Source organism: Cryptomeria japonica, chromosome 7 (assembly GCF_030272615.1).
Source record: "Cryptomeria japonica chromosome 7, Sugi_1.0, whole genome shotgun sequence".
Taxonomy (NCBI): Eukaryota; Viridiplantae; Streptophyta; class Pinopsida; order Cupressales; family Cupressaceae; genus Cryptomeria; species Cryptomeria japonica.
In genome coordinates, this window is record NC_081411.1 from 721,693,254 (window position 1) to 721,717,668 (window position 24,415).

Genomic DNA, 24,415 nt, shown 5'->3' on the forward strand with positions numbered 1-24,415 from the left:
TTGACATCAATGACATAACATCAATGCAACACATTATCAATTCCTTCATATTGCCAACAAACTATCAGTTGCTATCTATAATACTACTATTTCAAAATGGCCAAGATGGAAATCCTATCATACAATGACAATAGGTGCATCAAGGGGGCTACTCACTTTATGGAATCCTTCTACAATTTCCTTACTGAATATATAAGCTCATCATCATTGGCAGGAATTTAAAGTATCTCAGTCTGAGTTAGATTTTTTTCTGATTAATATTTATGTGCCAAACTCCACTCAAGACAAAAAAAGGTTTGGGAGGAAATAGAGATTTTCTTGGAAGCTTTAGAACCTCTTAAAGTCATCCTTGCTGGTGATTTCAATGCGATTTGGTCACCCACAAAGAAGAAAGGGGGGATTATACCTCCACCTAAAGTCATGGAAGATTTTAAGTCTTTTGTTCAGGATAATGCTCTTCTTGATGTTAAACCATTAAAAGGTACTTACACATGGACCAATAAGCATAAATATTATCTTCGAATAGCAGTCGAGTTGGATAGTTTTTGGCATCTTCTCTTTGGATAGTAGATAATTATGTACTCTCTTCAAAAATTCTACCTTGGTCAAATTCATATCATTTTCCAATTTCTCTATCTTTGCAAGGAAATCAACATAAATCTGGTTCAAAATCTTCTTTTAAATTCTAATCCATGTGGTTTAGACATCCAAAATTCTTGAACTTATTGCATAATTGGTGGCATCAAGCCCCAAGAGTTGATGTAACTTTCCAATTTTGCCTTTTCTGGAAGATGAGGTACATTAAATCTCAGATTAAGGATTGGAATGTTAATATTTTCAAAAATATATTTTGCCAAAAGGAACTTATTTCCAAACAGTTACAAGATATCTATGCATAGATTATTGAAAAAGGTTTGGAATCAACATCTTTCCAACAACAATGTGCACTACAATTCAAGTGGGAAGAACTTTTAGCCAGGGAGGAAGCTTATTGGAGATAGAAGTCCAAGGAACTTTGGTTAAAAGAACCGGACCAAAACACTAAATTCTTTCACAGATCTACACAAATAAAGAAAGCTAAAAGAACAAATTTTTTAATTTAAAATAGCATCACCGAGGATCGAATAATAGATGAGGAAGGTATTAAACATGAAGCGGTGGATTTATTTTCTTGGATTTTATCTGTACCTTCTCTTATTTCAAATCAGATTAAAACAACTAGATCCCAAATTGCTACAATCCATTCCTTCCTTGATTTCACCAGAAGATAATTACTCTATTTTCAAGCCTTTCTCACTGGAAGAATTGAAGAAAGTAGTTTTTTCTATGTCTCCTGATAAATCACCTGGGCTTTATGGATTCACTGCCCTTTTCTTTTAGAAATTTTGGGATTTCATATGTTTTGACCTTCTCAAAGCCCTAGAAACATCTCACAATTCAGGGTCAATATTGTCCTAGTTTAATACAACTCACGTTGCACTTATTCTTAAGCTACAAACTCCGGTTTCATTTTCTAATTTCAGACCCATATCATTGTGCTATGTGATATATAAAATCTTTACCAAATCCATTTACATGTGGTTGCAAAATGTCATTCCTAGGATCATTTTAGTAGAGCAAGGTGGTTTTGTTCCAAGTAGGGAAACCATTGAAGGTGTAGTAGTGGCTCATGAAGTATTGCATTCAATATCTACAAATAAGCTTCAAGCTGTAATTATTAAGTTGGATATGATGAAGGTGTATGATAGGTAAATTGGGATTTTTTGATGGAAATTTTGAATAAGTTTGGATTGGATAAAAAAATGTGTAAGTGGATTTATTCTTGTATCTCAGGTGGCAAATTTTCAGTATTAATTAATGGCACATCAGTAGGGTTCTTTTCTTCAACTCAAGGGGTTAGGCAGGGAGATCCTTTTTCTCCATTATTATTCATCATTTTGGTAGAGGCATTGAGTAGAATAATTCTTAAAGCTCACCATGAAGGTATTTGGAGAGGTATAAAAATACCAAACACATAAATTTTAGTTACACATTCTCTATTTGTAGATGACACTATCTTATTTGGTATGGCTTCCCAGTCTAAAATCAGATATATCCAGCATATATTGGATACATATATGTTGGCATAAAATCAGAAAATAAATCTTGGAAAATTGAAACCTTTCATTTTCAACTCAGATCATTTTTCAAAGAATGAAGTAGTGGTCATCTTGGGTTTTTAGCTTTCATATCTTCCATAATAGTATTTAGGGATTCCTTTCTTTTCAAGAGTATCTCATGGTTTTTTGGGGATAAGGTATACAATATAGAATTGCAAGTTGGAAAGGTAGATGGATTTCACTATCAGGTAGAATCTTAGTGAGAAAATCATTTTTGTTTGTAATCCCAAATTATTTTATGAATGTCCTAAAAGCTCCTAGGACTGTTATTTTTTTTATTAAAAAGTTAATCAGGTCTTTTCTTTGGAAAAGTAATATGGATGGAAAAAAGAAGATTCCACTAATTTTACTAAAAACCATTTGTATGGATAAACTCAATGGAGGTGTTGGGGTTCATGACCTGTCAGCAAGAAATATTTCTATGGGGGCCAAATTAGTATGGCATTTGTATGCAAAGTCGATAGCTAATTGGTGTAAAATCATGCAAGAAAAGTATTTGGACTCAGATTCTCCCTCTTGATTTTTTACAATTAAAAACCCACCATATAGTTTAGCAATGTGGAACATTTTGGTAAATTATAGGAGTCTAATTTTACCTCACCTTACTTGGCAAATTCATAATCGTGAATTGGAAAATTTCTAGATTCATGGAATGGATATCCTCCTCTTCATTTAGTGGCTAATTTTCAAGAAGCACAACAATACTTTTCCCAATCTTTAGGAGTGAAGGTTAAAGATTATTTCCATTCAATTGATACACATTCAGGGCAAGTTTTTTGGAAACACTTGGAAGCTCCATTTCTCTCACAATATTTAGAGTCAAAACTAAACAATGCTATAAACAACTACATTGTCTTCATCAAATATAAGAGAGATAATATTATATGGGCATCATCCAAATCAGGACATTATTCTATTAAGATTGGTTATAAAGCAACAATGAGATTGCAAGCTCAAGGTAATTCCCGAAGAGTACTATCTTTTTGTTGGTTTCCACGTATCATGCCAAAAGATGGTATAGTTTCAGTTGGCTTGCATTAAAACACAAAATTTTAACAAGTGATAGACTTGTTAAATTGGGAATAGCCCCTAACCCATTCAATTGTGTCCTCTGCAATTTGACATTTGAAAATGTGGATCATTTATTTCTCCATTGTTCTTTTTCTTCTGCTTGTTAGGCATTTGTTAAAAAATATACTTAATTGGGTTTCTCCTTCTCTAGATAATCTGTGGGAATTATTTGTAGCATGGCTAGTACTTCTCAAAAATTCCATATTTGTAAGTATTTGGAGAATCAGTCCATCCTTTTATGGTCTATCTTGTGGGAAAGAAACAAATGAATTTTTAGGAAAGACACATCTTCACTAGAATCTGCTTTACCAAGTATTGAAAAATCAATCTGTGAAGTGGTAAATGCTCATGTTTCCAAGACAAAGAATGTGGGATCAATTTTTACTGATTAGGATGCAAAATAGTTACAAACTTGGCCAAACCTTAAGCTACCTTTCAAAGATGGTCAACCTGTAGGTAATTTCTCCAAGATTGATAGAAATTAGGCCAGGTGGATTCCTCCCCCCATCAATCTATTTAAGCTTATTTTGGATGGTTCATCAAAAGGAAACCCAGGGGCTTCAAGTGTAGGTGTGGTGTTGAGAGATCACATGGGTCCTCTAATCAAGGAAAAATCCATTAAACTTCCAATAGATACAAATAACCAATCTGATGTTCTAGCTTTGCTCCATGGATTACAAATGGAAAGAGAATGAAACATGAAGGATTTGATGATTGAAGGGGATTCTCTCTTAGTAATTAATGCCTGTGGAGAAAATTATTCTTGTAATTGGAAAATTACTTATGTGCTACATCAATCTGGGAGCTTCTCAAATTCATCCATTCTTTTCAACTTAATCATGTCTACAGGGAAGCAAACTAAGTGACAAATTTATTGGCTAATATGGCAACTGGGCTCGATGAATCTCAAACAATATTTGAGAAAGAGTATGTTAATATGTTACCACAACTACACGAGCATATAGTCACAGACGTAAGAATGGAGCTTTAATTTGACAAGATTTTTTACCACTGATGCTTTTATTTTTTGTAAGTCTTTTGACTATATCAAATTGTCTATTGTATTTGTCATTTATGACAAATCTAGGTAGTATGTAATGAATCTTAAGAGTTCATGTAGCCCCATGATAGTGGGAGTTTCCTTTTCTTGATAACATCGATGATGACAATCTCACCCTAGTGTTTATATTCTCATGTAAAAGCCATCTCTATAAAGATTTGGATGGTCATGGGTAGGATTTGGGTGATTCTATGGTCTCAATCATCAAGGAAAAGTTATTTGCTATCTCTTTCCTACTATCCCACCCCATTTGGCATGGTTCACACTTGATGGATGAAGGTAAATCTTCCAAAAATTGAAGAATATTAAAGAACATGGTGAAGGAATGTCCTCCAGAAAGCATGCACATGGTGCCAAAAAATCTCGTCCAAAATAGTTGATCATGTTATGTTGGTGTATTTTATTACACTATATATTGCATAAAACATATATTATGTTTACATATGGGTTCTTAGATGGTATATATTTCATGTAATCAGATGTTGTTCTCATATAAGTTTATAGCTAACTGTCAGTTCATATGATATCTGGATGTATGGATAGCATATATATTTGGTTTTCATCATATGATTGGTCAAAAACATGAGCTTTTTATATATTTTAGCTAGTACTATAATTCTGGCATTTTGTTATCTTTCTATTATCGAATAAAAATATGCAACCTATGCCTTTTGCCAAAAAAAATGATAAAGATACACGCTAAAATCATGAGAACAAATCACCAACATTAACCTTCAATGTCAATCAAGCCAAAAATAAACAGACCTTGAGAGTGCTAAAACAACACGCTAACTAAATGTCATAATCACTAGAGCGCAAAGTAGAACAATTGGGGAAAAACCATACCAAGATAGAGAATAGCTAAGACCAAGGTGCAATAATCATGATCCAAGTCAGGATTGCAAGATTCAAGATGTGACTAACAAACCATCAAACGAGTATCACTAGAAATCAAAAGAATCGGAGGGAACCAAAGTAGAAGGATCTAATCATCACTACATACTTGAACATACAACTGGATCAAAACATCCAGAGAATAGTTGTTGGAGTACAAAATGAAATGCCACAACCAACACCAAAAATATCACATCTAGATACACATATTCTCATATTTCCATGACATAATTTTGGAGTAATAAAAGACTGCAACATCAGCAACAACAACAATAGCAATAGTAATTTTCTATATGTAACATGCATATCTATCTTCCACTATTCTACAACACAATATACAAACCTATCTTCCACTGTTCTGCAACATAATATACATACCTATCTTCCACTATTTTGCAACAACACATCCAGAGCACCAAATTTGACATCAATGACAACATAGACAAGTAATCCCAACAATCTCCCCCTTTTGTTTGATGGTAAAATACTTCAAAATATTTGTCAAAAAAACTCAAAAACTCCCCCTTAGATAGAGTTTCCTTATTTCTTCAAGATTCTAAAAAATTCTCCCAAATTTTTAAAAAAATCTTTAAAATTATCCAAAATCATCCCCCTTTGACATCAAGAAAAAATGTGGACAAAAAAAACCTAGCTTCTCTACAAAAGTATCACCGCCAAATGGATACTTGGACTCAAACTATCATTCTACACAATTATTTTGACTGCTTCTCATAACAAACCGAGAACTCTGGAGGTGTTCTGCTCACACTTCTCAACTTTAATGAGAATACTGAAAGATGATCTTCAATAATTTCTTTCATGTTTAATAAAACATTTACCACATCATCTTTCTATCTCTAATAAAATATAAGATCTATTTGTAAGGAATTTATCTTTCTTCTCTGTGCACCATCAAGATCACTAAAAATATTAAATGTCTTATCCAAGGAACACAATATAGATTTAATATAATTATTTTTTTCTTTAAATTTTTCAATAGTTGTAGCCTAGTGGAGGAAATATTTGTATACTTTGCTTGCATCTGCCACACAAAATCTCATATTCCTTAGGTCATAGATAACTTGTTCTAATCATATAGACATTCCTTTTCCATGTCATCTTGAATATCTTCTTTAGCAACAGGTTCCTTAAGAGGTTGCTTAATCCAATCGTTAAGCACTTCACATAGAACATCCAATAGAATGTCTATAATACTATCCAAAGAAATACTATTCTAGACTAGATATTCAATTAGAATTTCCTCAATTTGGTCTTTTATCATAAGAGGGTTACTCAAGTCACAATTTACGAACCTTTTTCAATCCAACATCTTCCATTAGCAAACTCGGAATGTTATCAACATTACACATATCATCTTTCTCATCTTCACTTTAGCAGCAACATGCTTATCCTTAATCACAGCAGATGATTTCTGATCAACTAGAGAAATACTCTTAGGTTCAACTTCTCTTTTTGTTTTCTTCATTTGTTTCGATGGAGGAACCATACTTTTCCTTTCTAAACTTTAACTTTCAGAGAAACTTCCCTCGGGAGTACTGATAAACCTTGGAATCAGACAATAGAGGAACTTCTTCTGATAATATATGAAATATTCTTTGCATACCAAATATTTGTTTTCTAAACAAGCTAGATATCTGAAAATTTATTTCCCACAAAAAATATTTGATTTCCATGCAATATTTTCTTTCAAGGGAAATGACTTTGTGAAGTAAAGCATGAAACATATAACTAAGGAACCAAACTAGAAAGGAACCCTGATCTTTTGCCATTTTGATATTTTTTGCCAACTATGTTCTCAAAAATTCATGTGAATCAAATTTCTTATCTTCTCTTACCATGTGATGTGCAATGTATACATGAATAGCTGAAGTTGAATCTTCTCTATTTCTGAAATATATTTTATAAGGAACTCCATAAGAAATATAGCTCAACAGAGGGTAAAAAGTAGTGTCAATTATTAGTCCCTGTTGATTACTTGTGACGCCAATTAGTGTTTCAACTTCTTTCATTTTGATTGATTTATTCATTGGAAGGGCTCCACTAATTTATTGACTTGAAGGGGTCTATAAATCTAACAGGGCTTATCCAAAATCATATGATCATCCTCAATACAATTCAAGAGAAACTTTATAATGTATTCATTTTTGAACCAAGGAAATTTGTTTCATAAATCTAAACCTTTATGTCCTCATTTTTTTATTTCCTCCATACCTTCATTTGATAAAGAATTTCCCAATTTCTTAATTTTCTCCCAATCATATTCATCTAGACGAATATCCTCAATTTTTCAAACAACCAACTTCTTAGAATCCATAGGAAAAGATATGAAAAATACCTTATGTACAAACTTATCTCTGAATCTCTTTATGATTTTGCTTTCTTTTCTCTTCACGTTTCTCAACTCATGATTCACAAATTGACCCAGAAATTAGATATTTACCTTGTTTTGTGTGGCTAGGGTTTCGCCCCCAAAAACTGTCTTATCAAAGTGACATACTTTGATTTTTTGCAATTCAGCATACACAATCCACCAGGGCATACAAAAGTACCAATACTATAACCGTAATCCACCACATGCATTTCTTTCACTTGAGGGGTATAAATAAATATTTCTTTGAAACTCCCCCTAAGCCAAAACTACTAGATCGATTTCTAGAGCGAGAGGCACCACCACCAGACTCGGGTGTAGTAGAATCAATCAATTCTTTCCTCTTCCAAACCATATAATTCATCTTCTTAACTTCATTACATTTCACTAGAGTTCACATTTCTACATCTGTTAGCAAAGTGTCCAAACTTTTTGCAATTGTAACATTGTAAATTCTTGTGTCCTGAATTTACCAAATTTTGTTTATATCTCCATTGATTGGCTTTATGACCAAGTTTATAGCATATGTGCCAATTAAATCAAAAGGGCTTATTCATAAAGGAACTGTTTACTCCATTCAAAACCAATCTATAGCTTCTACTCATAACTTGATTATTACCGTTATTATCTTTGTGTCCAAAATTTCCACATGTAAAGCATTGAATATTTTGATTTACATAGCACTTGCAATCTCCACCTTTATGTCCAAAATAATTGCATTGAAATTAATAGCCATTGAATAATGAGTACCTTTGAGTATTAGGTTGCCAAATCAGAGGTCTATTTATAACAGGTTCGAGATTCTCGACTTTGTTAGAATCTCCAGATTTATTTAGAGAATCTATCTTTCCTTTTCCTTTACTTTTGTCACTCATGCATTCACCAAAAAAATCCTAATCCTTCTTTTTCCTTGTAAGATTTTTGCATGGATAACAATTTGGCCAATAATGTGTTGCTTTCTCTTGCTTTTGCTTCAGCCTTTAGCTTTAATAACTCTTGTTCCAACTTTCCTTTTTCTTCAGTCTTTAGATTAATTATATCCTAAATCTTTCTTCCACCTTTCTATTTTCTTCAACCTGCAACTTCATATTCACAATAGTTTTATTTGCTTGCTTTAGTTTTTTATTTGTTAGCCATTTGGAGGAATTGATTATGTGTTGCATTGATGTTTTGTCATTGATGTCAACACTAGTTGTTTTGGTTGCTTTACTGGTATCCTTCTGGTCCCGATAGGTTGTTTGGTTTTTGGTTGGTTAGATCATGATTCTTCGATATGTCTTGGATTAAGGAATTGGCTTATTCATTCTACTCAGATTCATGTTCATTCAGTTGGTTTTTATTTGGAGATCGGATTCTATCTTGTATGCTGGTAAGCTTGGTTTGTTGATCTAGTGAGGGTTTCACTAATAGAGCATTGTTGAAGATATTTGATGTTATGCATAAGTGGTGTTGGTGAGGCTTCTAGTAGAGATTCAGGATGCTAATGGTGATTGTGTTTGAGACCTGGTTGATTGGGATCATTTCTTTAGCATGTGTGGACCTAAATTGGGTCCTGGTTTATCTAGGTTATGGACTGGCTTAATGTAACATGTTGCTTGGACTTCTTAATGTGTTTTTGAGATGTCTTATGGGTTGGATATAATTTGTTTGGTCTTAGGCCGACATGTTTTGTAATTATGTAATTGTTTTATTGTCTGGTGGCCGACCTTATTGTTTGTGGTCGAGGGTTTGTATATATATGATGTAAGATTTTATTGTAGATCATCTCCAAGGGATGATATATGGGAATGGTATGCAAGCGAATAATGTATTAATGATTCATGTAGAGGATTTGGGTGATCATTGGTGATCAAGTTGGGTTTATGTAAGAGGATTTAGTCCTCCAATATTAAGCTTAACATGAACTATACTCAGGCATAGGAGATGCTATCATTGCAGTTCATTCATTCTTCTGGATTGTCGTCTTGATTTTTATGTAGTCGGTGAGACTCGTTTTGTAATGAGTAGTTTTCTCTAGGTTGTTGGCCTTCCTATAAGTGTAGGCCCCTCAATTTGTAATCACATACTTACTTGAGAAGTATTATCTAACTAAGGGTAGGCTTCCCACCATGGTTTTTCCCTTTACCAGGTTTTCCACGTACAAATCTTGGTGACATGTGGATGGTATTTATTCTCTGATTATTGCTTGTGCTTAATTGGTATATTTGTTATTTTGGTATTTGGTTTATGCATTCCAGTATTGATCTTATGTGTTCTGGTATTAAATTTTTAATTTCTTAAGGTTCCAGTAATCTAGTGACAACTGATTCACCTCCCCCCTCTCAGTTGTCTTCCCTTTATTTGAATTGTCTAACAACTGGTATTAGAGCTCTGGTCCTCTCTGCAGAAGCTTAACCGCTTGAGGAAGATCCTATGATGACTAAAAGTTCAAGTTCATCTAGTTCATCTAGAGTTGTGAAGTCTGAACCTTCTTTTCATGTATTTACATCATCAACTGGAAAGCAAGATTGGAGTGCTTTGTATGCAAAGGAATTGGATGATATGAAGAGAGAAGATGAATAATTTGAGTAACTTGAAGCCCTAGTTGCTAGAAGAGTACCTAAAGGATAGGTAGGAAGTAAGTATGAAGGAAAAGCACCTTTTAAATGTTTTGCATGTAATAAGCTAGGTCATTTTGCATCTAGATGTCCTAGAAAAGAATTCAAGATTTGAGGAAAGAGCTAGAAGATCTTTTAAGCCTAACCTTGTATATCCTAACAAGTATAAGCATAGTAAAAATAAAGATAAATCATGCTACATTGTGGATAATGTGTGACTGATTCTGATGATGAACCAAAACAAGACTCTGATAGTGGTTCTGGCAATGGAAAGGAATGGGTATTCCTGGCTATCAAGGAAGATGATCCTGATAACTCAATGATGAATGCTGAGTACCAAACTGGTACTGAGAGGGGGGTGAATTAGTATAGGTACAAAAACATTTTCCTAACTGGTTTGATTGGAGACTATAAACTACTGGCAATCTCTAACATCAGTTCAAACTAGACTACTACTAGTTAAACATAGTGCGACTGTGAAAGACATGAACTGGTCAAACTTCTTAGCTTTCCACACAACCTACTTCCTCATTTTCATTTTGTCCTTATGCATAAACAAATAATCTATCATCAAAAATGTAATAACTTACTAGTATAACATGATTCAATGCTTGATAGAGAACAACAAAGAATCACATGAAAGAGGCATCACACATGACACACATATTTTTCATGTGGAAACCCAACTGGGAAAAACCACGGTTGGGATGAATACCCACAAGCTGATTTGAACTCTTTTGAAGTTCACTCTATTAGAAGCCTAGTCTGGTTAAAGACTATTACAACAGGTTCTATTCGGAACCGATCCTGTTAGGGATCACTCGGTTAAGGGATGGCTAGAATACCCGGTTAAGGGTTAAACCTTGTTAGAGGTTACCTTGCTAGAGGATTTTATGAACTCAATGGATTTGAGTCACTGTGTTAAAGGATTTACAAGAAGCTTGTTAAAGCTACCCGGTTAAGGGATTTTCCAACTATTGAAGTAGTTAAAGATCAACAGGCATTACAATGATCTGGTAATAGCACTCAATGCAAATGCAGATCCGCTTTAGTTCCTTCGTTCTACATGCAGACTATGCAGGTATCAATCCTCTCATCTGGTCTAGCAAGAATCACATATCTCTGTACTTAGATACACACACAACATTTGCCAACAACCTCAACATCGACCTTATAGAACACAGATTGGTTGGTAGCATAAACCCTAAACAATTAGGTTAAGCAATTGTTCGGTTTAATTGTGACCATTGAGCACTTTGCATTTGAATACAATGGTCTTGAATAGATCTCAAGACATTCTCCATTATTTGTTCTTCACCGTTTCATGGAGGTGATAACCCATCACACATTCTCCACCGTTTGCAAAGACTTTGCACATTCCCGAGGTAGATAGGATCAATCTCCTTCATGCAAGATCCTTCATGTGCACGAGATTGACATGGAAACATGATCTGATCTCCATTACAATGCTAACTCATCACACAATGTCATTGGTTGAATCACAAAGGCTTGGAACACTTCAACCGGAAACCCTGAAGCTAAGACTACCAACCGATAGTCCTACCACATTCCATGTACTGGTTCTCATTCCGACATACTGGTTCCAGTTCACAACATCATACTGGTTCACTTGGACATGCATACCACTTCACTTATTGCACATATGCTAGTTTACACCACCATACCAATTCTCTTTGCCAGTTACTTAACTTCAATATACTGGTTCACTTCTTAGCATATTGACATCAATGACAACATACAATATCATCATGTCATCATACTCTTGCACATATGCCAACAATCTCCCCCTTTGGCATTGATGCTATTATACAAAGATATCACTCGACATCACATCTTCTCCCTACTGCTGCAGATATCTTCCCCGCTTCACATCTTCTCCCCCTTTGACAACAATGCCAAAGTGGAGGCACAAGCTTCCCTGTTCCACTATGTTGCTCCCCCTAAGGAGTAGCATCCTTCAACACATCAATCTTGAAAAAGATTGAACACTTCAATACATGACTAATGTGGAGCACATACTTTTAGCTTACCTCTTGAAAGGGCAGCACCCCTAACTCACCTCTTAGATAGGTAAAAGTAGCCTTTGATAGAGGCTTGGTGAATATGTCTGCTAACTGCTCCTTACTGGAAACATGTTCCAATGCCACCTATTTTTTTTGAACCTTTTCCCTCAAAAAATGATACTTGAGTTCAAAGTACTTGGTTTTAGCATGTAAAACCGGATTCTTGGAAATGTTAATTGCACTTGTATTGTTACAAAATATACTTACCGGTTCAAATATAGGAACTTTGAAGCCATTTAATACATGCTTCATCCAAATAGTTTGGGTACAGTTCATAAAAGCTACAATATACTCTGCTTCTGCTATAGACTGAGAGATACAACTCTTCTTTTAACTCATCCATGAGACTTGTCTACCACCGAGAAAGAATGCACCACCGGTTGTGCTCTTCCGGTCATCTACATTACCAACCCAATTAGCATCTGTGAACACTTTCAGGTTGAGCTCATTATTGTATGGATACCATAACCCATAGTCAATAGTTCCTTTTAGATATCTAAGAATCCTCTTGACTGCTACCAAGTGGGATTCTCTTGGGCTTTGCTGAAACCAAGCGGTAATACCCACTGCATGTGCAATGTCCGGTCTACTATGCACTACATAATGCAACTTACCAATCATTGATTGGTATTCCTTCTCATTTACCAATGCTGAATCATCTTCTTTTGATAGTTTACAACTGATCACCATTAGTGTACCAATTGGTTTACTATCTTCCATGCCAAAGGTCTTCAACACATCTTTGACATACTTGGACTGAGTAATAAAGATTCCATCTTTCATTTGTTGAATCTGCATTCCAATGAAGAACTTACTCTCCCCTATGAGTGACATCTCAAATTCCTTCTTCATCTCATTGGCAAAATCATGACTCATCTTGTCATCTCCTCCAAACATGATGTCATCAACAAATACTTCACATATCAGAATCTGATCTCGTTCTGATTTCAAGTAGATATTGCTATCTTCACTTGTTCTTTCAAATCGAATCTTCACAAGATGGGAGTGAAATCATTCATACCAAGCTCTAGGTGCATGCTTTAGTCCATACAAGGCTTTATGTAGCCTACACACCATGTCAATGTCTTCTAATAGGGCAAACCCATCTAGTTACTCTATATACACCTCCTCTTCAAGTATTCCATTTAGGAATGCAGATTTTACATCCATTTGGTATACCTTGAATCCTTTAAAAGCTATGTATGCAAGAAGCATACGAACTCCCTCCAATCTAGCTACTAGAGCAAAGGTTTCTCCATAGTCTTCTCCTTCTTCTTGAGCATACCCCTTACACACAAGTCTAGCTTTGTTTCTTATCACTGTCCCATCTTCATTCAACTTATTTTTGTAAACCCATTTCGTACGAATGACATTTTTATGCTCCAGTCTGGGTACCAAGGACCATGTACCATTCTTTTCTATTTGATCAAGTTCCTCTTCCATTGCCTTGATCCAATCTTCATCTTTATGTACATCTTTCAATGATTTAGGCTCAAATTCAAAGATCATACATGAGTTTTCTCTGATCTTTCTTCTTGTAAGAATTCCTATATCTTTGTCTCCTATGATCTGCTTTGGATCATGATTGAGTTTGACATACCTAGGTATATTCTTAACTGCTTCCTCTTTCTTTTCTTCATCATCATCGTCTTCATCAACATCTATCAGTGTAGGAGCATAGTTGCTAGTACTGGGCAAATTTACAACCGGTTCTCAGAAGGTTACTATTGGTTCATCTCCTACATGCTCTCTGCCACTTTCCTCAGATTTCTCAGTGTTATCATGAACCCTAACATTGATGCTTTCAACAATTCTCTGAGTCCTATTGTTGAAAAATTTGAGAGCTTTGCTCTTAGTGGAATACCCTAGGAATATTCCCTCATCACATTTGGCATCAAACTTGCTCTGATGTTCACTCCTCTTGATATAACATTTACTACCAAACACTTTGAAGTAGCTTACCACTGGTGTCTTATCGGTCCAGTACTCATAAGGAGTCTTATCCTTTCCTTTCTTGATGAGTACCCGTTTCATTGTGTAGACTGTAGTGCTCACCGCTTCTCTCCAAAAGGTGTGAGCGACCTTTCCTTGGATCAACATAGTTCTAGCCTCTTCAACCACAGTCTAGTTTTCCTCTCTGGTAGGCCATTCTGTTGTGGAGCCCGGGGGTCAGACAATTGCCTCTTGATGCTATTCTCTTCACAATATTTATTGAATTCATCGGAAGTGAATTCCCCTCCTTGATCAGTTCTAAGGCACTTGATTCTTCTACCACTTTCCTTTTCTACCAATGCTCTGAAGGCTTTGAACTTTCCAAAAGCTTCATATTTGTCCTTCAAGAATGTGACCCATATCATTCTTGAGCAATCATTTGTAAGAATCATAAAATACCTATCTCCCTACACACTCCTAGTCTTCATAGGACCACACAAATCAGTATGCACAAGATCAAGTAAATTGTCAACAGTGAAAGATTTACCTTTGAAGGTTGAGGAGGACATTTTCCCCAGTTGACACTCTCTGCACAAAGGATTTTCCAGTTTTCTCAGCATAGGTAATCCTCTAACTCCCTTGGTCTTACTGGCCTTCACAATGTTATCAAAGTTTACATGGTAGAGTCTCCTATGCCATATCCAGCTATCATCAAACTTAGCCATAAGACATGTACTTATATTTGGATTCAGTTGAAATAAGTTACCTTTGGTCTGCATACCAGTGGCCATCAATTCACCATTCTTTCCTTTGATTTTGTAGACTCCATTTTTGAATTCCAGAGTGAGTCCACCATCATTCAACTGGGCAACACTCAATAGATTATGTCTGAGACCTTCCACCCAATACACATTGTCAGCACTACTCTTTCCATTTAGAGAGATGGACCCCTTGCCTTTGACCATACATGGTGCATCATTACCAAAGAGAACCACACCACCATCATACTCTTCTAGGGATATAAACTTGCTCCGATCACCAGTCATATGGTGAGAGCAACCACTATCAATAATCCACTCATTGGAATTATCAAAGTGGGAGACAAGAGCCTTCTTGTCTGACACATCCCCCTTGACTACAAAAAACACAATATCTTCATTTTCTTCATCTTCTAATTCCTCATCTGTGACACCTTCATCAACTGCTACAAAACAGTTTCTCCGGTTTTCTCCTTTGAATTTCTTGAACCTTTCCAATTTGTCCTTGCTATCACCATTGGGATAGTTTATAGCTATGTGTCCTATCTAGTTACAAGAGAAACATTTCAAAAGAAGCTTACCTTTGTATTTGTCAGTTCTCTTAGGAAGTCTCTTGGCAAGAAGAGCTTCAAATTCCATCAGAATCTCCTCATCATCCATTTCTATACTCTGTCTTGGTTCATCACTGGTGCTTGCTTCTTTTCCTTTTCTAGATGGTGCAGCAGATGCTCTAAAAGCTGATTCAATCTTCTGAACACTACCATCAAAACTATTCAGCTCATAGGTTGTTAATTTTGAAATGATGGAGTCTAGGGATACCTTAGTCTTGTCTATTGATCTCAACTCTTGAATAGCAGCAACCCTTATTACATAGACTAGTAATAGAGATCTCAAAACTTTGCTAACAATGGTGGAATCTTCTATTTTACCACCTACACTCTTGATATCTCCAACAACGGTTTTGATTCATATTCCATATTGTTGAATAGTCTCACCTTCAACCATCTGCATGTCTTCAAACTTCCCTCTAAGGCTTTCTTCCTTAGCTTGTTTTACATGCTCATCACCGCCATAGATATTCTCAAGTGTATCCCATACTTCTTTGGGATTGTCTTTATCCTAGATGTTAATAAACTCAATGTCAGATAAGCTACTGATTAGGGCTTCCATGAATTACCCATTCTCTTGAATCTCTCTCTTTTGGTCATTGGTGAGAGTATGGGTAGGGATAACATAAACATTCTCAACATAGCTCCAATGTTGAGCACCCATGATTCTGATGTATATCTTCATCCTGTCCTTCCATATTTTAAAGTTATCTCTGTTGAAATTTGGACCTTCCCTCTTCATCATTACAATAGGATCTTTCCCTCAAGCGATCAAGCTTACAACACAAAGGACCTAGAGGACGCTCTAATACCATTTGATAACTCAATGATGAAAGTTGAGTACCAAACTGGTACTGAGAAGCAGGGGGTGAATCAGTATAGGTTCAAAAAATTTATCCTAACTGGTTTGATTGCAGACTATAAACTACTGGCAATCTCTAACACCGGTTCAAACTAGACTACTACTAGTTAAACACAGTGCAACTATGCAAGACATGAACTGGTCAAACTTCTTAGCTTTCCACACAACCTACTTCCTCATTTCCATTTTGTCCTTATGCATAAACAAATAATCTATCATCAGAAATGTAATAACTTACTAGTATAACATGATTCACCGCTTGATAGAGAACAACAAAGCATCACATGAAAGAGGCATCACACATGACACGCATATTTTTCACGTGGAAACCCATCTAGGAAAAACCATAGTGGGGATGAATACCCACAAGCTTATTTGAACTCTTTTAAAGTCTGCTCTGTTAGAAGCCTAGTCCGGTTAAAGACTATTGCAACAGGTTCTATTAGGAACCAATCCTGTTAGGGATCACCCGGTTAAGGGATGGCTAGAATACCCGGTTAAGGGTTAAACCCTATTAGAGGTTACCTTGTTAGAGAATTATATGAACTCAATGGCTTTGAGTCACCCTGTTAAAGGATTTACAGCAAGCTAGTTAAAGCTACCCGGTTAAGGGATTTTCCAACTATTGAAGTAGTTAAAGATCAATAGGTATTACAATGATTTGGTAATAGCACTCAATGCCAATGTAGATCCACTTTAGTTCCTTCCTTCTGCACACAAACTATGCAAGTATCAATCCTCTTATCTGGTCTGGCAAGAATCATGTATCTCTGCACTTAGATACACACACAACATCGACCTTATAGAACATAGATAGGTCGGTAGCATAAACCCTAAACTCTAAACACTTAGGTTGAGAAATTGATTGATTCAATCTTGACCATTGAGCACTTTGCATTTGAATACAATGGTCTTGAAGAGATCTCAAGAGATTCTCCATCGTTCGTTCTTCACTGCTTCATGGAGGCAATAACCCATCACGCGTTCTCCACCATTTGCAAAGACTTTGCACATTCCCGTGGTAGATAGGATCAATCTCCTTCATGCAAGATCCTTCACGTGCACAAGACTGACATGGAAACACAATCTAATCTCCATTACAATGCTAACTCATCACACAATGTCATTGGTTGAATCACAGAGGCTTGGAACACTTGAACTGGAAACCCTGAAGCTAAGACTACCAACCGGTAGTCCTACCACATTCCATGTACCAGTTCTCATTCTGACATACCGGTTCCGGTTCACAACATCATACCGGTTCACTTGGACAAGCATACCGCTTCACTTATTGCACATATACCGGTTTACACCACCATACTGGTTCTCTTTGCCAATTGCTTAACTTCAATATACTGGTTCACTTCTTAGCATATTGACATCAATGACAACATACAATATCATCATGTCATTGTACTCTTGCACATATGCCAACAGATCCGATACTGGAAGAGAATGTAACTAAAGATGAGGCTCTTGCTGCTAAAATTGAAGATAAGAATGAATGGGTAATTGATAGTGGATGTTCACATCATATGACTAGAGATAAAAGGAAGTTTCTATCTTTGCATGAATTTGATGGTGGTCTGGTTAGATTTGGAGATGACAAAACATGTATGATCAAAGGAAAAATAACTATATCATTAGATGGTAAACACAATACTCATAATTTTTATTATGTTGAAGGTTTAAGGCATAATCTTTTGAGTGTAAGACAGTTGGTGGATAAGGGATTTCAATTACAATTCAAGGATGGAAAATGCAAAATCATTAATAGATTTGGATTAGAGATTGCAACCAGTACTCATACAAAAGGTAATATATTTCATTTGAATTCTGGTGAGAAGACATGTTTGATTGAACAAATTGATGAGAGTTGGCTTTGGCATAAAAGGATATTTCATGTTAATTTTGATTGCATAATAAATATTAGTTCAACTAAGGCAGTTAGAGATATACCTAAGATTGTGAAGCCCTATAATCCGGTATGTAAAGAATGTCAAATGGGAAAACAGGTCAGAACCTCTTTTAAGAGTATACAAGATAAATCTAATGATGTTATTGATCTTATTCATACTGATTTGTGTGGCCCTACTAGAATTAAAATCTTTCAAGGTGATAGATATTTCATTCTAATCATTGATAATTATTCTAGAATGATGTGGGTTACTTTTTTAAGGGAGAAATAAAAGGCTTTTAAAAAGTTTAAAATATTTAAAGCTAAAGCTGAAACTAAGGAAGCATTGAAGATTAAGTGTTTAAGGTCAGATCATGGTGGAGAATTCACATCTAGTGAGTTTAATAACTTTTGTGAGAAGCATGACATAAGGAGATAATTTTTTGCTCCCTGGACACCTCAGCAGAATGGAGTTGTGGAAAGGAAGAACAAAACTATCTTGGATGCTTCTAGAACCATGATGATAGAAGCTAATCTACCTCATATCTACTTGAGAGAAGCAGTGAGCATAACAGTTTATACAATCAACATAGTTCATATCAAAGGAGAAACTTGTAAGGCACCATATGAATTATGGTTTGGAAATACACCTACAATTAAGTACTTCAGAATCTTTGGTAGTAAATATTATATCAGGAGAGATGATTGTATTGGCAAGTTTGATCCTAGATGTGATGAAGGAATATTTCTTGGTTATTCTAATGAAAGCAAAATATATAGATGTTATAAAAAGAGATTAAAGAGAATTGTGGAGAGTGCTAATGTCAAGGTGGATGAGCTGAATAAAAGTCAAATCAAAGTTTATGAGCAAGAACCGATAGTGGAAATGATGATAACTGAACTAGTAACACCTTTACCAGAACAAAATGTTGAACCAGTTACTATGGTAGTATCAGAAAAATTCAACAGTAACTGAAGAACATGAAAGAGGAACAGAGAATCAAAAGACTCCTAGGTATGTAAGGTTGAATCATTCAAAAGTTAAGATCATGGGGGATAAGAACAATGGAGTGATGACAAGAAGGATATTGACACCTAATGAGGTATGTTTAATTTATCAAGTTGAACTGGTATCAGTAATTGAAGCATGTAAAGCTGAATGTTGGATGAAAGCTATGGAAGAAGAATTAGATCAGATAGAGAAGAATAACACATGGACTTTAGTTCCTCGACCTAAAAATAAGAATGTTATTAGAAGTAGATCAATTTTTAGGAATAAACTAAATAAAGATAGTCAAGTTGTGAGGAATAAAGATAGATTCATTTGTAAAGGATATTATCAGAAGGAAGGAATTGATTATGATGAAACTTTTGCACCTGTAACTAGGATAGAAGCTATAACATTATTTATTGCCTATGTTGCACAAAAAAACTACAAGGTTTATTAGATGGATGTCAAGTATGCTTTTCTGAATGGGGATCTTGAAGAGAAAGTTTATATTGAGCAACCTTATTGTTTTTCACTTTCAAATGATAAAAACATGGTTTGCAGGTTAAGGAAAGTTTTATATGGATTGAAACAGGCTCCTAGAGCTTGGTATGCAAGGTTAGATAAATATCTTTTGAAGCTTGGTTTCACTAAAGGTTTGTAGATTACTCAAACTGATAAAGGTATTTTTATCTATCAAACTTAGTATGCTAGGGAATTATTGAATAAATTTGGTATAGAAGATTCTAAACCGGTAAGTACTAATATGGTTACCATTGAGAAATTGTCAAGGAAAGATGAATCTGCAGCAGTAAATCTTACAAGATACAAGTCTATGATTGGAGGTCTGCTATATTTGACTTATACTAGACCAGATATAATGAATGTTGTTTGCATTGCATCAAGATATCAAAGTAATCCTAGAGAAAATCATGAGTGCGGTGAAAAGAATTTTTAGATACTTGTAAAGTACATCAGAATATGGTTTGTGGTGCCTTAAGGATGATGACTTTACTTTATGTGCATATACAAATGCAGACTGGGTAGGTGATGTTAATGACTAGAAAACTACTTTTGGTGGAGCTTTCTTTCTTGGAAAGAAACATATTTCATGGATCAACAAGAAACAATCATGTACCTCTTTATCTACTGTTGAAGCTGAGTATGTTGTTGCTGCTACTAATTGTACACAAGTTCTATAGATGAAGCAAATGTTGAAGGACATTAAAGTGCATTGCAATGGACCAATAGTTATTTACTGTGATAACTCTGTTGCTATAGACATATTAAAGAATCTAGTATTCCACTCTAAGACAAAGCACATATCTATGAAGTACAACTTTTTTGAGGAGAAGGTGGAAGAAAATGAGGTTAGACTGGTTTAAACACTAAAGACCAGATTGTAGATATCTTCACTAAAGCTTTGCCTAAAGAATCATTTGAGTACCTCAGAGACAAATTAGGGGTTTCTACCCCTCTGATAGAAAACTGATTGATGTGATTTTGCATCAGTCCGATATGCATTATCAAAGATATTATTCATTTTGGATTGATGTGGGGATGCTACTGCTTAGGGGGAGTAGTTAGCCTTGTGATTAAGTGGTTTTTATTTTTGCTTTGATATTATTGTCATATTTTTGGCATTGATGTCAAAGGGGGAGAGATATATGTGAAAAATAGATCTTTACAGAGATATCATTCATAGGGAGAGTTTGGTCTTCGGTTCAGAACTTTATTGTCATATCATCTTAGAGAGTTTGTTGGATGTCTTCCATTGGGGGAGACTTGTTTGGCATTTTCTTGGCACTTGGATGTTTTTCACATCTAGTATTTCCATCAATGCCAAAGGGGGAGATTGTTGGCCATTTGGAGGAATTGATTATGTGTTGCATTGATGTTTTATCATTGATGTCAACACTAGCTCTTTTGGCCTCTTTACCTGTATCCTTCTCGTCTTGGTAGGTTGTTTAGTTTTTGGTTTGTTAGATTATGATGATCCAGTATGCTCCGATATGTCTCACCTTAAGGAATTGGCTTATTCATGCTACTTAGATTCATGTAAAGTCATTTGCTTTCGATTTGGTGATTGGATGCTATCTTGTATGCTGGTAAGCTTGGTTTGTCGATTCGATGAGGTTTTCACCAGTAGAGCATTGTTGAAGATCTTTGATGTTATGCATAAGTGGTGTTGGTGCAACTTCTAGTGGAGATTCAGGATGCTGATGGTGATCATGTGCAAGACTTGGTTGATTGGGATCATTTCTTTAGAATGTGTGGACCTAAATTGGGTCACGGTTTATCTAGGTTATGGACCGACTTAATGTAATGTGTTGATTGGACTTCTCGATGTGTTTCTGGGATGTCTTATGGGTTGGATATTATTTGTTTGGTCTCAAGCCGACATGTTTTGTAATTATGTAATTATTTTATTGTCTGGTGGCCGACCTTATTGTTTGTTGTCGAGGGTTTGTATATATATGATGTACAATCTCATTGTAGATCACATGTAAGGGATAATATATGGGAATGGTATGCGAGCGAATAATGTACTAATCATTCACACAGAGGATTTGGTCAATCATTGGTGATTGAGTTGGGTTTATGTAAGAGGATTTAGTACTCTGGTATTGAGCTTAACCAAAACTATACTCAAGCATAGGAGATACTATCATTGTAGTTCATTCATTCTTTAGGATTGTAGTCTGGATTTTTATGTAGTCAGTGAGACTCCTTTTGTAAGGAGCAGTGTGCTCTAGGTTGGCAGCCTTCCTATAAGTCCAGGCCCCTCAATTTGTAATCACATACTTATTGCAGAAGTATTATCTAACTGTGGTAGGTTTCCCACCATCATTTTTCCGTTTACCGAGTTTTCCACGTACAAATATTAGTGTCATGTGGATGGTATTTATTATCTGATTATTTCTTGTTCTTAATTGTTATATCTGCTATTTCAGTATTTGGTTTATGCATCTGGTATTGATCTTATGTGTTTCGGTATTAAAGTAATAATTTCTTAAGGTTCTGGTAGTCTGGTGACAACTGATTCACACCCCCCACTCAGTTGTCTTCTAGTTGTTTGAATTGTCTAACATTATTAAATTCTCGATGCCTTTCTTTGAACTTCCTAATTATCTCTCCACCTCTTTACACATTCATTCACTACCTTAATATTTTCTTTCAAGTCTTCATTCGCATATTCTACACTCTCTAGATGTTCAAGGGTTGTATTCAATTCTTCATCCAATTAATATTCTCCATCTATATCCATAGGAGCCATCTATTCAAATCAAGACCTCCCTCAAGCAGTTAAGCTAGCAACTAGAGACCAAGCTCTGATACTAATTGTTGAAGAGATCAAAATATTGAGAGGCGGGGTGAATCAGTAATCCTCTGATTAATAAAACAAATAATACTCTAATGATCTAAAACTTCACTTAATCTTAATTATCCTTGAAATGGAAAATAGAAAAGAAGTCCACAACATAACACAACCATATAAGAGAAACCAAATTTTTATACATGAAAAACCCAATAAGGGAAAAACAACAGAGAGGGTTAACTCTTAAGATAATATAAGTAGTTATATGGGATAACAAAACAAGCTCACTGTTGGAGGACTAATTTGTCTGATAGAATGGGTTACTATTAGAAATGCTTACTACCAAAGAGAAGAAAACTAAGAAAATTGTATCTACACATGCATGAAATTAGTTCTAGTTAAAGTTCTAACAATACACTGAATGCTTACTAGGGACGGTGAGTGGGAGAGTAAGGTGAGGTGCGACTAGGGTTTCAGTAGGGGATGCAGAGGAATCTAAAGATGTACATGGTGACAGTGATGTGGACCTCCCTCTATGCTCCTTACCTATCCTTAGTGGTGTCCTAGTTGTGTCTTCTTCATTTGGGCCTAGGTGTTGTGTCATTTCGTGGGGCCCTGGCTGCAGTAGGAGATATGCGGTGGACATGACGTTTGGGGTCACCTCTGTGGTGTGGCATACTGGTGCGGCGTTGCATTTGAGGGCTGATGTTTGTGATTTCTATGCCTAGTAGATGATATCATGGTATGGAGTATTCCTGGTTGTTGCTCCTTCTGATGGGTGGTGTGGTTTTGGTATACGACGTTGCTCTATGTTTGAGGCTTTTTATGTGGAGGAAGGCTTGGATGCTATGGAGATTGAGGTTGTTTCCTTCTCTAATATGTTTGTCATGTGTGCCCTCTCGGTGGTCTGGGATCCAGGGGTGCTCCAGGTGTAGGGTTTTATCTCTTTTTCTTGGTTTCCTCTCCCCCATTGGGATCGATTCTGGTGCTAATGGGGGTCTCTGTGAGGGAAATCTTTATGTTTCTGACGGGTTTTTTTCCAAAGCTTCCTCTCCAAGACTTCATGTGCTTATCTTGTGCTATTTTTATCTTGAGTTTGCTTGGCTTTTTCTCTATTCTGGGAAGTCCTCCTATAGAGGTGGCGGGGATATTTCTTTGCTGGTCCATGACGGTTATGTGTGGGCTTCTAGGTTTCTCTCCTACTAGACTATCTGAGGTGGCCCTTTCTCCCATAGAGGCAGAGATTTGGTGGTTGGTAGTAGTTGGGTTTTTGCTTTCTATGAGAGAGTTTATGAGGTTGATGATCCATATTCTTTCTTGTCCTATTGAGGTGAACCTCTTTCCTATTGATGTGGGGAGATGGTGTGAGAAGGCCTTTCGAGTGAGGCTGCTGGTTGAGGCTACCTACCATTACTTTCTTGTGGGTCTTCATGGTAAGGTCTGGGATATTTTGTCCTTGCTTTCTAGACTTTTTTGGGGTTCGAGGGAGCCTTCCAAAACCCTCCTTGTGTATGTCTTGAAGGTTAGGAGATCCTTTCAAAAACCCCATGTGTGCTTTCAATTTTTTTTCTTTTTCATGTGTGTCAGACGTGGGAGCCTTTTTTTCCACATGCAAGCTGGATCCTAGTAATTTTAAAGGGCCCTGTCTATCTAGTTGCGGTTTTGGTTAAGGGTTAGTAGTGTTGTTGGCAGGCTGAAAACTTTGTTACATGCTAAGGGAGCCTGGGAAAACCCTTGTTTGTTGGTTTTGGGAGCTATTTTAAAACCCACGATGAAGGTTAGGGGAGCCTTTCAAAA